Source organism: Micropterus salmoides, unplaced genomic scaffold (genome assembly GCF_014851395.1).
Source record: "Micropterus salmoides isolate LMB-PRFRI ecotype aquatic unplaced genomic scaffold, ASM1485139v1 Ms_hic_scaffold_16, whole genome shotgun sequence".
Classification (NCBI taxonomy): Eukaryota; Metazoa; Chordata; class Actinopteri; order Centrarchiformes; family Centrarchidae; genus Micropterus; species Micropterus salmoides.
Genome location: NW_024040707.1, coordinates 31163508 through 31176301, shown reverse-complemented (window position 1 = coordinate 31176301; position 12794 = coordinate 31163508). Strand labels below are relative to the sequence as shown.

Below are 12794 nucleotides of genomic sequence, written 5' to 3'. Positions count from 1 at the left end.
GAAGGAAGCCATCTGACTGTGTGAGGGGCAAGATCGTTGATGTCTGCAGGCAGAGTAGGCCTAGAGCTCTCCTGTCTGACTGGTCCACCAATAGCAGAGAAGATGACCCCTTGAGACACAGCCCCTCCTCATTTGCATAATGAGGCAGAAATGCATACAAAATTTAAAAAGGACAGGCAGAAATAAATACCATGGGTGAAATAAATAAGGTAAAAATACAAAGGAAGAATAAAACAGACAAAAATATTAAAACACACACATAAATAAATATATTAAAAAAATTAGTAATAAATAAAGTTGAGATTATAAGGGAGAATAAATAAATAAGGTAATTATAACAAAGGTGAATAAGTAAAGGCACTAATTAAAATATATACATTTATGTCTCCTTGTATAATTTAATTAATACCACATTTATTTATTTACTTTATTTTTTTGTGTATTTAATTGGAAGTTATTTATTTATTGAGCATTTATTTATTTCTGTATTTATTTCTGACTGTGTCAGGATCGGTCCTCCATAGCGGGGTGGGAGAGTTATCAAGCACGTAAAGTTTGGTTCAGATGTGAGCATGTACACTGAAGTTACAACAACTTCCTGTGTCATGGCGAAGACTTGATCTTGACGCCACGCCACGGACACACCCATTGACGAAAACTCGCAAATAGCACAACTTTTCATCTTCAATGCCTTTAGAAGGCACAGCACAAATTTGAAGTCGGTCGGACTAAATCCCTAGGAGGAGTTCGTTAAAGTACGAAGTGTGTAAATCATCCAAAATTTGACGTAAAATTCAAAATGGCCGACTTCCTGTTGATTTTAGGGCATCGCTCCAAGAGGCTTTTTTGTGCGTCTGGACAAGATACACGTACCACAGAAAATTCGTGCACGTAGGTAAACGTGCGGCGGGGGCTGCTTCGTTAAAAGTCACTTCCTGTTGCCAGCAGGTGGCGCTATGACTGTCTGTGAATGTCAGCATGTACATGTGTTCAGGGCGGGACTCTCATCCTACATGTACAGTTTGGTCCAGATGTGAGCATGTACACTGAAGTTACGACAACTTCCGTGTCATGGCGAAGAGTTGATCTTTGACGCCACGCCACGGACACGCCCATTGACGAAAACTCGCAAATAGCACAACTTTTCATCTTCAATGCCTTTAGAAGGCACAGCAGAAATTTGAGGTCGGTCGGACTAAATCCCTAGGAGGAGTTCGTTAAAGTACGAAGTGTGTAAATCATCCAAAATTTGACGTAAAATTCAAAATGGCCGACTTCCTGTTGGGTTTAGGCTATGGCTCCAAGAGACTTTTTTGTGCGTCTGGACAAGATACACGTACCACAGAAAATTCGAGCACATAGGTGAAACGTGCGGCGGGGGCTGCTTCGTTAAAAGTCACTTCCTGTTGCCAGCAGGTGGCGCTATGACTGTGGGTGAATGTCAGCATGTACATGTGTTCAGGGCGGGACTCTCATCCTACATGTACAGTTTGGTGCAGATGTGAGCATGTACACTGAAGATACGACAACTTCCGTGTCATGGCGAAGAGTTGATCTTTGACGCCACGCCACGGACACGCCCATTGACGAAAACTTGCAAATAGCACAACTTTTCATCTTCAATGCCTTTAGAAGGCACGGCAGAAATTTGAGGTCGGTCGGACTAAATCCCTAGGAGGAGTTCGTTAAAGTACGAAGTGTGTAAATCATCCAAAATTTGACGTAAAATTCAAAATGGCCGACTTCCTGTTGGGTTTAGGCTATGGCTCCAAGAGACTTTTTTGTGCGTCTGGACAAGATACACGTACCACAGAAAATTCGAGCACATAGGTGAAACGTGCGGCGGGGGCTGCTTCGTTAAAAGTCACTTCCTGTTGCCAGCAGGTGGCGCTATGACTGTGGGTGAATGTCAGCATGTACATGTGTTCAGGGCGGGACTCTCATCCTACATGTACAGTTTGGTGCAGATGTGAGCATGTACACTGAAGTTACAACAACTTCCTGTGTCATGGCGAAGAGTTGATCTTTGACGCCACGCCACGGACACGCCCATTGACGAAAATTCGCAGATAGCACAACTTTTCATCTTCAATGCCTTTAGAAGGCACAGCAGAAATTTGAGGTCGGTCGGACTAAATCCCTAGGAGGAGTTTGTTAAAGTACGAAGTGTGTAAATCATCCAAAATTTGACATAAATTCAAAATGGCCGACTTCCTGTTGGGTTTAGGCTATGGCTCCAAGAGACTTTTTTGTGCGTCTGGACAAGAAACACGTACCACAGAAAATTCGTGCACATAGGTGAAACGTGCGGCGGGGGCTGCTTCGTTAAAAGTCACTTCCTGTTGCCAGCAGGTGGCGCTATGACTGTGGGTGAATGTCAGCATGTACATGTGTTCAGGGCGGGACTCTCATCCTACATGTACAGCCCTAAAAAAAAAAAAAATATATATATATATATAATCCGAGCAAATTCAATAGGGACCTTACACGGTCGTGCTCGGGCCCTAATAATCCGAGCAAATTCAATAGGGACCTCACACGGTCGTGCTCGGGCCCTAATAAAAAATAATCCGAGCAAATTCAATAGGGACCTTGCACAGTCGTGCTCGGGCCCTAAAAAAAAAAATAATCCGAGCAAATTCAATAGGGACCTCGCACGGTCGTGCTCGGGCCCTAAAAATAAACAGTTTAACTACGTACAATATTTAACAATGGTAGAAGCAGATTAGCCCCTCGTTCACGTTCAACCTACATGTACGAAATTTTCTGGGGACATGTATCATATCAAGACGCACAAAAAAGCCTCAAGAACCCATAGCCTAAAGTCAACAGGAAGTCGGCAATTTTGAATTTTACAGCCATTTTTGGATGATTTACACACTTCGTACTTTAACGAACTCCTCCTAGGGCTTTAGTCGGATCGACGTCAAATTTGTGCTGTGCCTTCTAAAGGCATTGACGATGAAAAGTTGTGCTATTTGCGAGTTTTCGTCAATGGGCGTGTCCGTGGCGTCGATGATTCGCTATGAAACAGGACGTTGTTGTAACTTCAGTGTACATGCTCACATCTGGACCAAACTGTACATGTAGGATGAGAGTCCCGCCCCGAACACATGTACATGCTGACATTCACCCACAGTCATAGCGCCACCTGCTGGCAACAGAAAGTGACTTTTAACGAAGCAGCCCCCGCCGCACGTTTCACCTACGAGCACGAATTTTCTGTGGTGCGTGTATCTTGTCCAGACGCACAAAAAAGTCTCTTGGAGCCATAGCCTAAACCCAACAGGAAGTCGGCCATTTTGAATTTTACGTCAAATTTTGGATGATTTACACACTTCGTACTTTAACGAACTCCTCCTAGGGATTAAGTCCGACCGACCTCAAATTTCTGCTGTGCCTTCTAAAGGCATTGAAGATGAAAAGTTGTGCTTTTCATCTTCATCTGCAAGTTTTTGTCAATGGGCGTGTCCGTGGCGTGGCGTCAGAGATCAAGTCTTCGCCATGACACGAAAGTTGTCGTATCTTCAGTGTACATGCTCACATCTGCACCAAACTGTACATGTAGGATGAGAGTCCCGCCCTGAACACATGTACATGCCGACATTCAGCCACAGTCATAGCGCCACCTGCTGGCAACAGGAAGTGACTTTTAACGAAGCAGCCCCCGCCGCACGTTTCACCTCCGTGCACGAATTTTCTGTGGTACGTGTATCTTGTCCAGACGCACAAAAAAGCCTCTTGGAGCGATGCCCTAAAATCAACAGGAAGTCGGCCATTTTAAATTTTACGTCAAATTTTGGATGATTTACACACTTCGTACTTTAACGAACTCCTCCTAGGGATTTAGTCCGACCGACTTCAAATTTGTGCTGTGCCTTCTAAAGGCATTGAAGATGAAAAGTTGTGCTATTTGCGAGTTTTCGTCAATGGGTGTGTCCGTGGCGTGGCGTCAGAGATCAAGTCTTCGCCATGACACAGGAAGTTGTCGTAACTTCAGTGTACATGCTCACATCTTAACCAAACTTTACGTGCTTGATAACTCTCCCACCCCGCTATGGAGGACCGATCCTGACACAGTCAGAAATAAATACAGAAATAAATAAATGCTCAATAAATAAATAAGCATCCAATTAAATACACAAAAAATAAAGTAAATAAATAAATGTAGGTAGTAATTAAATTATACAAGGAGACATAAATGTATATATTTTAATTAGTGCCTTTACTTATTCACCTTTGTTATAATTACCTTATTTGTTTATTCAACTTCTTCAAATTTTTTTAATGTATTTATTTATGTGTGTGTTTTAATATTTTTGTCTGTTTTATTCTTCCTTTGTATTTATTTACCTTATTTATTTTCACCCATGGTATTTATTTCTGCCTGTCTTTTTAAAATTTTTGTATGCATTTCTGCCTCATTATGCAAATGAGGAGGGGCTGTGTCTCAAGGGGTCATCTTCTCTGCTATTGGTGGACCAGTCAGACAGGAGAGCTCCTACTCTGCCTGCAGACTTCAACGATCTTGCCCCTCACACAGTCAGATGGCTTCCTTCAGTGCGCTGAGGTGTTTAACAACTCTGAAGACACTACCAGCAATGTCTTCCTTCTCTTTTCACGTAGACGCTCCGACAGACAGTGCTTTCAGTTTGCTGCATGCATGGACACAGAACTGCGGTATAGGGAGAAGCACACGGTCAGCTGGCTGCCGCTAAATCTGGAGTGCACTCGTATTCAATTCTGTATGGTAAATTCAGTTTTAACGGAGCAGAGCGAGCTGACAGGCAGAGTTAGAGACTTTTTCTGTCTGTTTCTCTCTTTACAAAGACGCATGTTGCAGTCAGAGTCTTCTCTGAAGAGGGCAATGAAGTCTCAGTAGTACCTGATGCGAGCACCACATACAACACAATTTATCAAATTACACAACGGATATACAGTATGAAAATAAGATTGATTGGATTATACTCACAGGAAGTATAAAACCTGTTACATGCGTAACACAGTAATGTCAGGGAAATTACTTTACTTAGATTTAAGTACTGCAGTTGTACATTTGAAATACCTTCCTACCTTTCTGATAGGAAGCCTTCTTGAGGTGGTATAAAACATTTCTTCTTATATTCTGATTTGAGTTGTGGACAACTATGACCACATGAATTAAAAAAATTAAACATTTCACTGCCCAAGTCAGCTATAACACAAGTCTTGTTCATTAGACTACATGCTGTACAGTATTTGTGGACAGATTTTGTCCCAGGATTTATTATGCATTTCTTCTTCTTCGTTGCATGATTTAGAATAATAAGGTGAGAAATGGGTCTGTTCTGAGTTCATCCTGCACTGCAGCAGCTAATAAAGTCCATTTAATCCCAAAAACGCTTTTCTTTTAGGCAGGCTGGAGCAGAAAACAACTCACCTTTCTCAAGTTGTACAGTAATGTCACATGTGTATGAAGGTGGATCAAACAAGCTAATCTTAAATGTCAAAGTGGAGAGGAGCCTAGTAGGCCTATTTATTTTCATTCATTACACAATATGAATAAGCTATGCAGACAGTTGTAAAGAAAGAACATCTTTTTCTTCTGTTCTCTACTTGTTATAGTTACACAGTATTAGGGGTGTGGGCTGTATTAAAAGTATCCACTGTTCTCCCATGCTCTAACACACAGTAACGATGAAATGTGTGCTGTTCTCACATTCTTCCTCTGTATCTACACATAAACAACAAGGCAGGGAAACATAAAAGGAATTTATTTTATTGTTTGGGTACATTATTGTTCAGTGTACATGCTCACATCTGAAACAAACTTTACGTGCTTGATAACTCTCCCACCCCGCAGACATCTACACGTCAATACTGATTTATATTCATAGCGGCAAGTGCTATGTAGCTCCACATAGGGGACACAGGAAGTGACATATAACACCTTCATGCGGCGTCATAACCGCGTAGCAAATTCACAGCCGCACCGGCAGAGCTCCAGAATATGCAACTCGGCCGGCTCACACGCGGACGCGCTTACAAGTGCGAGGGCCCGCCCAACGCTGCTTGCAGCTTTAATTATATATTAATATTATTTTCCACTTTCAATGACTTAAACATTTGATCAACATCTGCCCAGTCTGATCATAACTAATAAATATTCATTAATTTTTATCATTTTAAACCTTTTAATGCCAGTTTGTTTACATGATGCAACTGTTTTTTAAAGGAAAAAACACAAAACATTTTAACTAAATTATTTTTTGTATATTACATGCAAAGTGGATTTTTAATGCAGAATTTTAGAGCCTGGATGTTAATGTCCCATTGAAACCCATTAAAACACCTTGCATTGAGGCCAGGCATGTGCTTGAATGCGTGCTCGCTTGAACTCATGAGCGAGCATAATCTGAAACACAGCCGTTTTCATACAGAGATCCCACAATAAATGCGTAAATACCAGCATGCCGACTGTGGCTTTTCTCCAGACATGTTCAGGATCTGTTACTTCAACATTCCCGGCTCAAACGGAGCTCCGTACAGGCAGAGTGACAGCGGCAATAGACAGACAGCGAGACATCTTCACAGTCACAAACTGGTAAACTTCCACTGCACTGTTACGGTAATATTTTTATCAGCTTGACATTGAAGTAAGCCATGCTCGTTACATGATGTTACATTTATTGGATTTAGATGACGTTCTACATTAGCTCGTGTTAGCTTGCCTGCTGCTTTACAGTAAGTAACTTTACTTCCTGTGTATCTTTCACTCAGAGGCAAAATCTTTTGCTCAGAATAGTCTTTTCTTTAACTCTTGAGAAAACACTAAGATCTCAATAGTATATCTTTTTGAGATTACTCCAATCTGAATTGTTGCTCCTAAAACCCCTTAGGATAAAAAGATGAGATGAAGAGAGATTGAGATTTTAAGACTTGGGTAAGACAAATGGATACTGAATTGAGATTACAACAGGAGATTGGAAGTCACAGATGAGATCTCATCATTGTATCTTTTTGAGATCACTCCAATCTGAACTGTTGCTCCTAAAACCCCTTAAGAGCAAAAGATGAGATGAAGAGAGATTGAGATTTTGAGACTTAGGTAAAACAAATGGATACTGAATTGAGATTACAATAGGATAAATGAAAGTAACAGATGAGATCTCATCATTGTATCTTTTTAAGTTCATTAATGTCTTGCTTATTGCTCCTAAAAAGCAACTGGGAGCTCTGGGAGATGCTCATGAGCTTGATTGTATCACATTACTGTCTATGCTTAGTGAACCATGCTGGAGGCTTTCCCTGAGCTGGATTTGAACCCCGCTCCTGCTGTTCAAAGGGCAACAACACTGTCACTGCGCCATGCAGCTAAAAGTAATAGCAGAGGACTTATTGTCTTTAAATAGAGTACTTACTTAAAAGAGGAAAAAAACCATATCCACATTTAAGGTCCTCAAAATTCTACTCTAGTAAAAAGTATAAAAGTATTCTATAGTGAATGTACTTATCAAAAGTAAAAGTGCTTATTCTGTATGACAGATACATGTTGTATCATGTTGTAGTTCTTGCGTGCATTCGGTCCTTAATGAATTAATCTCTAAATATCATGTCAAAGTATTGGGTTATGTTGGCTGTGACTACCTTAACAAATTGGAAAGCATGACATTTGAAAGTGCATAATTTTCAATTTCAAAATTTATTTAATTTTTCTCAGTAACTTGTAACAGATAATTAACAATAAATACAAAAAGGATTTGAAATTAAGGGGAGTAAAAGTACAAACCCCCATAAAAAGAAAATACTCAATCTCAACATTTGACGTAAGTAAAGTACTTGAGTAAAATAACCCCTAAGTGGGGTCACTAAGACAAAACTGAGAAATATCTTGGAGCTTTTTTTCTGATCCACATTCTGGAGGCTGAAATTACACTTATTTAAGATACTGTAGATCTCATCCTTTGATCAGAGTAAGACAGAGGTGAGTTTTTGCTCCTGAGGACAATATGAGAAAACTGAGACATATTTGAGAAGAATCATGAGATCCCAGGAGTCATTGCTGAGTTTTCTTTGAGCTCTTTCTCTGATCTCATGGTCCAATTTTCAGGAGACTTAAATTAGACTTATTTAAGATCAGTTAGAGATCTCTTGTTTTGATCAGAGTCAGACAGAGATGAGTTTTTTGCTCCTGAGGCCAATATGAGAAAACTGAGACATATTTGAGAAGAATCATGAGATCCCAGGAGTCATAGCTGAGTTTTCTTTGAGCTCTTTCTCTGATCTCATGGTCCAATGTTCAGGAGACTTAAATTAGACTTATTTAAGATCAGTTAGAGATCTCTTGTTTTGATCAGAGTCAGACATAAATGAGATTTTATATGGTTGTTTCTCTAAAAAAGAAGATTTATGGAGGGATATTTACAATAAAACTCCTGGAGCTAGTCTGCAATTATCGAGATCGTTAGGATGTCTCATTAAAATTACAACCTGCTCGAGTGTTGCTATGTTTGATTTGTTTACAATGTGCAAATTCGGAGGTTGTAAAGGAACGTAATCCAGTGTTGGCGAGGGATGATCCAATCCCGGTCTGCCCCCTAGTGGATTCAGGTTTAATCCTCCAGGTACACGCAAGTTACACAGGCAAGTATATGAACAATGCCATTTCCGACGCCTGCCTATGCATTGTTAAAAAGCAAGTACATCCAGGGCTTTAGACCGCAGTAAATAACATTACTGTAACAATAGTGGATGGGTCTTCCTCTGTGTTGTTGCCGTTTTGCTGCAGTTTTGTATATGGGTCACGTAAGGTACAGCAACTGAGAGGTGGAGAAACTGTCACTGCATGAAAAGTGTGATTTACGTCCCTGTAAACGCTGCACAAAAGGTGTTAATCATCACTTCCTGTGTCCCCTTCGTGGCGCTACATAGCACTTGGCGCTACAACTATAACAGAATATTGGCATGTAGATTTGTTTGGGGCAAGTTTGGTGCAGACGTGAGCATGTAGATGTAGAGCATGTTGTAGTTACAACAACTTCCTGTCTTATGCCACGCCATGGCCACGCTGCTCCACGAAAACTCAACGTTTGCACAACTTTTAATCGTCAATGACTTTAGAGTAGACATTGAAAATCTGAAGTCGGTCAGACTAATTCTCTAGCAAGAGTTTGTCAAAGTATGGAGTGTGTAAAAAATCCAAAAATGACCATAAAATTTAAAATGTCCGACTTCCTGTTTGTTGTCATACAAATGTAAAATGTGCCATGGGGGCTGTTTCATTAAAGGTCACTTCCTATTGCCAGTAGGTGGCGCTATGACTATGGGTGAATGTCTGTATTCAGAGCAGGACTCTTATCAAACGTGTAAAATCTGGTACAGATGTGAGCATATACAGTAAAGTTACAACAAATTCCTGTGTAATGGCGAAGAGTTTAACTTTAGAGTTTAACAAGTTGGCAACATGGCTTCATCAATGTGTTATGGGTTTTCTGGGACAGTTTTGAAGTTGATATGTCCAACCTGCTAGGAGTAGTACATTACAGCACAAAACGTGTCAATTCCTGTTGCCAGCAGGTGGCGCTGTGACTTTAAGTGAATATTGGCATGTGGCTGTGCATTCCAAATTTGGTGCAGATATGAGCATGCGGACTTAAGTTACAACCACTCCCTGTTCAGGAATCATTGATTTTCGACGCCATGCTACGGCCACGCCATTCCACGAAAACTTTCCGTTTGTACAACTTTTATTCGTCAATGGGATTAGACTAGACAGCAAAAATCTGAAGTCAGCCGGACTACATCCCTAGGAGGAGTTTGTTAAAGTACGGAGTGTGTAAATCTTTCAAAAATGACCATATAATTCAAAATGGCCGACTTCCTGTTGGGTTTAGGGCATCGCTCCAAGAGGCTTTTTTGTACGTCTGGACATGATACATGTGAAATTTCATACATGTAGGTGAAATGTGCCGTGGGGGTTGCTTCATTAAAGGTTACTTCCTGTTTCCAGCAGATGGCGCTATGACTATGGGTGAATGTTAGCATGTAGATGTGTTCAGGGTGCGACTCTTCTTTAATGTGTAAAATTTGGTACAGTCTCAGCATGTACAGTGAAGTCACAACAACTTCCTGTGTCATGACGAAGTATGTAACTTTGACGCCATTAACTGAGAAGTTTTACAACATGGCATCGTGAACGTGTTAAGGGTTTTCTAGGACATTTTTGAAATTGACATGGCCAATCTGCTGGGAGTAGTTCATCATAGCATAAAACATTTCATTTCCTGTTGGCAGCAGGTGTCGCTATGCTATTGAGCGAATGTTGGCATATGGATGTATTCAGGGCAGGACTCTTATTATCCATGGCAAATTTAGTACAGATATTATGTAGTAGGAAGTTATAACAAATTCCTGTTTTGTGGCAAATCATCGATTTTTGACGCCACGCCATGGGCATGCCGGTCCACGGAAAGTCACCGTTTGTACAACTTTTAATTGTGAAATGGGATTAGAGCAGACAGCAAAAAATCTGAAGTTGGTTGGAGTAAATCCCTAGGAAGAGTTTGTTATAGTATGAAGTGGGTAAATCATCCCTAAAAAATAATTCCTTCAGTTCCAATAGGGACCTCGCATGTTTTATGCTTGGGCCCTAAATATAGCCACGAGCGGCAATGATCGGGATCCAAGCAAGTCGTGAAAAACGCAACATTTAACATTTTCAGAGAAGAACAGACGCAGACGACTTGAGAGATTAAAGTGATCAAAGAATTTGGACTTTGAGATAATAGCGGAAACGGAAACTTGATTTTTACAGCATCACCTTGAGATCAGAGAGTGTCATTATATGTACCTTACCTTTGAACCCTGGAACTTAAGATCACCAGCGTAGGGGACTTACTGACTGACCTACTGGTGAGACACTGTTTTGACACACCTTCTCGCAAGTTGAGGTAGAGACATGACATGTGCCAGACCTGGATAGTTTTGTCAGTTTAAATGCTTACGTATTGATTCAAAACAGGACACGCAGTACATGCAAGGAACCTATTGGTTTTTGCTCAGAATATTATTAAACATGAAAAAGGATGTAGCTTGTAAATGGACAGTACATGGACATATCTGCCCCAAACTTCATAGCTTGGTGTTAGTGTCTACGGTGCTGTTTTGTGGTGCTAGGGGACTGCATGCAGGATAGGTTTCCTTTCTATATATAGTAACCATGGAAACGAGACGCTACCTGGTGATTGAATAGATGTCAGTTTATAATGTTATAATGGTTCTGGCCACTTTGCAAGGTGTTTTAATGGGTTTCAATTGGACATTTTTGTCCATTACTCAGCGTCAGTATGGAAAATTGGGTCCAAGTTTTAAATTTAAATTTAAAAAAAACCCTGTATACATACCATAAGCACTAGCAAAGCCAAAACTATCCACAAAACAGAAAAAGACAAAAATGTTAATCTTAACGACCTCCAATTGGCGATAACTGATAGCTCATGCATCTGTTTACATGATGGGAGTGTTGATGATCCATTCAACATTTCACTACTGATTCTTGAAACAAAAAATAAAAAATATTAATAAACACAATATCAACGACAAAGGCCAGCAAATCTCATAATATGTCCACAGTTATCTGTAGTTCAATTAGATGCTCTTGACATGTATTCTGTTAATATGCATTCCTCTACTGGAGGCTGCCATGTGTACATACCATAATACCTCTGCCCCTGAAACCTAGGTTACACAATTAGGCATTTTCTAATTGGATAAACACTGGAGTAAAATAGCGGTAATGCGTAGCCCGGCCCAGTAGAGAAAGTGAGCAATAGTGAAAAGTTTCAAAGAATGAATCCCAATGCGACATGAGGCATTGACTGTGCAATAAGAGATAGTGATTTATTACCATTAAGTAGGAAAAGGGGTTCAAATATTGTCATGTCACCTGAAATAGATCATATTAACAATTTGATAGCTGTTTGTGTGACAGTTACAATGAGATGAACAGAATCAAAACATGAAAAAACAATACTGATGAATCACTTCATTTCACTTTGACCCCACTAGGAAAAGCATTGTAAGTATTACTGAAAGCAAATATTAGTGAAATCAGCAGTGATTGGCCCACTAAGGCATCTATATCTAAAGGTATCTACTGCATTGCCATGGTTACTTCTATGTTACTGCAGTTAGGAGAAATTCTGTGGGAGGCACTGCAGATAATAAAGATTGTTAAGAAGCACATTACTGCTGTCTTTTTTAGATTACCAAAAACTGTATCCACAGTGGAGATAAGTTTCAGTATTAAAAGGTTTCATTTAGTGTCCTTACCGTTGTCTCCAGATCTTGTGAAGGTAAGTATGCCCAGCTGAGGTAAATGCAAGTTCCCAAGAATAACTGTGTGTGCTTTCTATGCTGTGTGTAAATGTCTGTCTATATTATTGCTCATGCAATTTTGAACATATTTTTGTGTGTTAAGCTCACTGTGTGTGTGTTTGTATATCTGCAGTGTGTGAGCTTGTGCGCATGCATCACGGGGCACCATATTGAATTTCAGGGCATTGGCAAATAACGATGTCCTCTCCTGTTTCTTTCCATCTTTGGTGGTGAAGGTGTTTCTGCTGGTGACAACAGAAACAACTTCATTTTTTCATTCATGGAAATAATATATTTTACAACACAATAGATAACTTAGTATCCTGTCCTGATTTATAATGTGTATGAATTGGTGTTTACAACTAGTGTTACACTAGTCTCATTTTTAGTATTCTTTTGTGAATTTTCAACAAAATGACTGGTTTTGATATTTTGTGTTC

At 40.1% G+C, this 12794-nt stretch overlaps 1 protein-coding gene across 3 annotated transcripts in view; it reads right to left on the bottom strand.

The window, feature by feature from the left end:
* LOC119906220 (solute carrier family 41 member 1-like) overlaps positions 1–12480 on the bottom strand; it is a 137010-nt gene extending 124530 nt beyond the window's left edge. For all 3 annotated transcript variants that reach the window (XM_038723779.1, XM_038723781.1, XM_038723780.1), the window contains exon 1: positions 12310–12480. The gene's annotated coding sequence lies outside the window, so the exon portion shown is untranslated. The remainder of the gene's footprint in view (positions 1–12309) is intronic.
* Between the last annotated feature and the right edge of the window lie 314 nt (positions 12481–12794).